This window comes from Pinus tabuliformis, chromosome 6, assembly GCF_031772625.1.
Source record: "Pinus tabuliformis cultivar Carrire ecotype Pingquan chromosome 6, CPIR1, whole genome shotgun sequence".
NCBI lineage: Eukaryota > Viridiplantae > Streptophyta > Pinopsida > Pinales > Pinaceae > Pinus > Pinus tabuliformis.
Window position 1 is genome coordinate 159,253,430 of NC_142292.1, and position 5,456 is coordinate 159,258,885.

Consider the following 5,456-nt stretch of genomic DNA (forward strand, 5'->3'; position numbering starts at 1 on the left):
TATTTCTTTGATAGTGATGGTAAGTAGTTATATGACAAAATCATGCAAATTAATAGACATATGTCCACACTTTTGAATGGTTTTGGCCCCATACCCTTATTTCAAATGGCTACAAGAATCACTATAACATGCAATAGAGAGTTTATAAAAATTACAATGGGTCTGAAGCTATAACTTTTCTTTGATAGACATGATTCCTAATTAGACCTAGTGAATTCAAAAGAAATGATAAGAATACAAAAAAATATGATATGGATTATAGGTCACATATGAAGTCCTCTTTGGGTAGATGTTAGAGCATATTATGAGGGAAATGAATTAATATTAAATTAACAAATATACACATCTTATAGAAATCAAATGGGTGAAAATGAGGCCAACGAGAGATTGTCCTCGTATTTTTCATGCCCTGCACCACTCATGAGACCAAAATGAAGAATAAGAACAACTTTTGTCTACTAGAGCATATTTCTCCATTACTTTCCAATACACTAAATCCACGCTTACTAAAAGTAAAACAATTCTCCTTTGTCCTTCCATGGTTATCTTACTTTTCATTTTTTGAAATGAAATGAAAAGACAAATTCCCTTGCACAAGTTCTAATATATGTTTATCATGATGTTATTAAACTCAACTACATGTGATTGATTTATCATATTATTGGGAAAATATATAAATTACACATAAATTCAATTGAAATTTGTGAAATTTATTTATTTTTGTAAGAATGTACTAAGAATAGTGTTACTCTTTCTAATGTTAAAAATAAAACTTGTATTGTGCTAATATTTCATATTCCTCATCATATGTAATATCTACATGATTTTTCGTATTGTTTGTATATTTTTTTAGTTAGTTGGATGTGAGAAAAATCTATATAAAATTATTCTTCCAACATTTCGTTAGAGAATGTTGTTTTCCAATAAGTGTGAGTTGTAACTAGGTAGTTGTCATAATCATTCTAGTTGTAATTGGTTGTTATAGTTAGTTTTTGTACCTATCCAACTATTATAAATCTGGATTTGGTAATGTGTTTCGTGATGTATCAGATCCAATAAATATATCATCGACAATATTTTGTTTCTTTATAGTATTATTGGGTGTCTTCTATTTTGGTATCAAAGCTAGTACTTCTCAGTGTAAATCCATTATGGAATGACCCAAAAATATGTGATTTAATTTAGTGTAGATGAAGATCAAATTGGTGTAGGTGTTTGAAGTGTTTTATGTGCATGTTTGATAAGTAGTGTCCATCATTAGTTCGCAATTTCTTGTGGGGCTAGCCAATAGCCATCACGAGCTTTTTTTGAGTGTGAATGGTTGTGATGGAACTCAAGCTATGAGATTTCAAAAGTGGATAAATATGTTGATGGACACATTACTAGACATAGATCATAGATCAGTACAAGTACCCATTAAGGGAGGGCGTTGGAAATATTAACTCCTACTCATATTTTGTTTAATATTTAATATTCCTCATCATATGTAAACTCTACATGATTTTTATCTTGTTTGGTGATTGTTACTTAGATGGATTTGAGAGAACTCTGTATAAACTTATTGCTCCAATGCATTCTTCTAGAGAATCTTTTTTCAAATAAGTATGGGTTGTAACCACGTACTTGTCATTATCATTCTATTTGTAATTGGTAGTTATAGTTATTTATTGTACTTATCTGATTATTATAAATATGAGATTCTATCATATGTTTAGAAACAAATCAACTCTAATATAAAATTTTATCGTGTATTTAGAAAATATCAAATCTAATAAATATGTCCTCTAGAGAATTTGATTTATTTATGGTATTTTTAAATATATTATATTTCTTAATCTAAAAACATTTAATACAACTTTTAAAAATATTTAGTAACTTTTACAAAATCCACATGTTAGGAAAAGTTACAAGTTTCTTATCTCTTCTACTTCATGGCTTGTAAAAATGTAACCAAAATTAAACATACTTATTTTAAATCTATTTCTTTTGGTTTTAAAAAATGCACTTGTGTAGGGGATTATATTATAATTCTCTATATTAATCGAGACTAAATATACTTATTTTTAATATTTATATTTAAATTTTCAATCTATAGAGTAAAAAAAAAAATATGATATTTTTCTTTTTATATCATATTATAATATTATATATTAAATTGTTAAATATATAAGTTCATTTTTTATATTATCATTATTATTTTATAGAAAATATTTAAAAAATAATTAATATTTATTTTTAAGTAAAATTAATTTTAATAAGTTTTTTTGAAAATATAATTATATATTTGCTCTGCAAATTCTAGGGTTTTTTCTACATAGTCATATAGTCTTAGTTCCATGAGAGAGGGTTCTTATCTCCTTTGGCCACATTGTTTCAAGAGTTTATAATGATCCTGGATTTAATGATATTCCTTGCCAATCTTCTTAGCTTTCAAAACCTTTTCATATAACAGCTAGACAAAGTGGGGTTTCTGGTTTTGTAGCAAACCCCGCATCATGGCAAGCTATAAATCCACGGCGTTGTCTACCAAAATCAATGCAAGATCCAAAATATAAGGTTAAATCTAGTAATATTGGAGAATATATCCACTATATGCAACTCTGATATGCAAATTTATTGGAAATGCTTTGATTGTGTGGATCCAAGATAAATGGAACCCCCTAGGGTCAAATAAATTGGAGTTAGGGACCAAGGGGGTTTTTATAGTAATTTTCTCTAGCTTAGAAGAGAGATTGGATGGATCCAAATAAATTTGGAGTTAGGGACCAAGGGGTTTTTTATAGTAATTTTCTCTAGCTTAGAAGAGAGATTGAGGGTTCTTGAAGGAGAACCATATTTTTCAACAATGCAAGGCTCTCTTCATGCAATTCTGGAAGGAGCAGTATAATCCAAGAAAGGAGGATCTCCTTGTAGCCACAATGTGGGTCCATCTATTTTCTCTCCCCAAGGAATATTTGGAGGAGGATACCCTTGAATCCATCGACAATGTCATTAGTCACGTTGTCAAAGTATCAAAGGCTACCAAGAGAGGGAGGTACACTCCATATGCATGGATCTATGTTTACATGAATATCTCCTAGCCTCTTCTAACCTCCATAGACACTTTCTATCAGGATAGTGTTTGGAAGCAGTCTCTAGATTATGAACAAGTCTCATTGAGATGCAGACATTTTCATGAATACAAGCATCTTATTAGGGATTGTCCAATGAATACCAATGAACCATTTGAAGAAAACCCTTCTTAAAAGATCCAGTTGAATAGGCAAAAATCCTCAAAGTAGAAATGTGAGTCCCTAGGGTACCTCAAATCCTAACTGGATCCCTAGAATTGAAAATAGATTCAAGACTCTCTCCTTTCCAAAGGAGTCTACAGAGAAAATCAACAATCAATTATGAATGCAACCAACATAAGGTCAATCCCATAACCTTATGGAGGTCATGCAAAAGTATCTTAACCCACGATTATTTGCCCTTGAAGAAGAATTGAAAGGAAAATGTGTGAAGGACATGCCAAATCATGAGGCTAGGATTCTATATAAGGCATTGTGATTCATAAGAAATAAAACACAAATCCAAAAAGACTTGAATCCTCAAAAAAATTTCTATATTATTATGATTATTCATAGTTTCTCTTTTGAAAATTCAAACTATATATAACATTTTCTAATAATAAAAATAAGTTATATATAATCATAAATTATAACAAAATCAAACTATATATAACAATTAGAAATCAATAAATATAAAAACCCTAAATTGTAAAATTAACAATGAACGATGATCTTCTGTAGTTTAATCGTAAAAGCTATTATCTGAAACCAATAAATTTGGAAAACCCTAAATTATTTTAATTTTACAATATCATAACTAATAAATATGGAAAACCTAAATTGTGAAACTAACGATGAAAGATGATAATAATTTACGCTTTGTACTTGGCTGAAAATTAATAAAACCTTAAATTATGAAATTAATCGATGCTCTCTTTAGAATTAGCAATGAAATTCATACCGACAATAAATTGTTTTGTTTTGTCTAAAAGCCATCATGGTTGACCAATAAATATTGAAAACCCTAAATTTCCAAGTTAAGGATGATGATCTAAGCTTGGTACTTACCTGTGGAATTAATAATGGCAATAGTTATATTGTGAAAGATACGAGTCATGGCGCGAACCATGAATGAAAATTCTAGATCTGTTTAATGAACAAACATGACAAACCCTACCTATACTGCAATGAGAAAAGTCGCAGTACCTAGTAAATGGAGATGATATCAGATCTGTGATTTTGATTGTAAAATTCTCATAAGCGATTAGCCGCTCACTCATTCAGTGTTCGCACTGCCACTCCTTTCATTTAGGATTTGGACCGCTACTCATACACAAGCCCTCAACTCCTTCACTCCAATGTCCCACCGCCACGGCATCTTCTCTTCCTCATTAGCCACTGACTCATTCAGTGCTTGCACTGCCACTCCTTTCGTTTACGATTTGGACCGCTAGTCATCCACAAGCCCTCAACTCCTTCACTCCAATGTCCCACCACCACGGCATCTTCTCTTCCTCTTCTGACCTACACCCAGGCCAATCTCTGAGTTGGAAGCAAGGGCATGGGGAAAGTCAATTAAAGCCCTAGTTCCCCGAATTTTGAAGGCAACATGGTCATACCCAAGAGCGGCCTTTTCGGCGGTGTTTTAGGTGCCCAGCTAAACCCTTTCCACCTTCTTGGCGGGATCTCTTATATGCATTGTGAATTTTCCCCACGGCCCATTCCTCTCTCCTCTGTAGTACGTCGCCTTGCTCTCATTCATCTCCCCATTCTGCTCTTCGTCTTGTGCCTGTGGCATTATGAATGAAGAAGAGGAGGAAAGGTGGTGTTGTCGTTTTGTAAATTCATTCTCATCACCTTCTGCCGTTGATCTGTTGTTGCTATTTTGAAACAAGCTCCGGGCGGAGGTGGTGGGCAGCGAGAAATAATCCCCACCGCCGGTGGTGTTGGGATGATAATCTGAGCTACCGATGGTGGTGGGGCAGAAGGTAAGAAATGGGTTTATCATATCAATATCATCCTTATAGAAATCATATGGGTGAAAATGAGGCGGAGAGATTGGCCTGGTATTTTTCATCCCCTACACCACTCACGAGAGCACAAAGAAGAATGAGAAGAACATCTTCTGTCTACTAGAGCATTTTTCTCCATTACTTTCCATTAAAACACATCTAATTATGTTTGTAATTCAATGGTTATCTTGCTTTTCATTTCTTTAAATGAAAAGAAAAGACAAATTCCCTTTGCCCAAGTTCTGATATATATTTATCATGATGTTATTAAACTCAACTACATGGAGAATTGATTGATTTATAATATTATTGAGATATATATATATATATATATATATATATATATATATATATATATATATATATATATATATATTATAAATTCAATTGATAT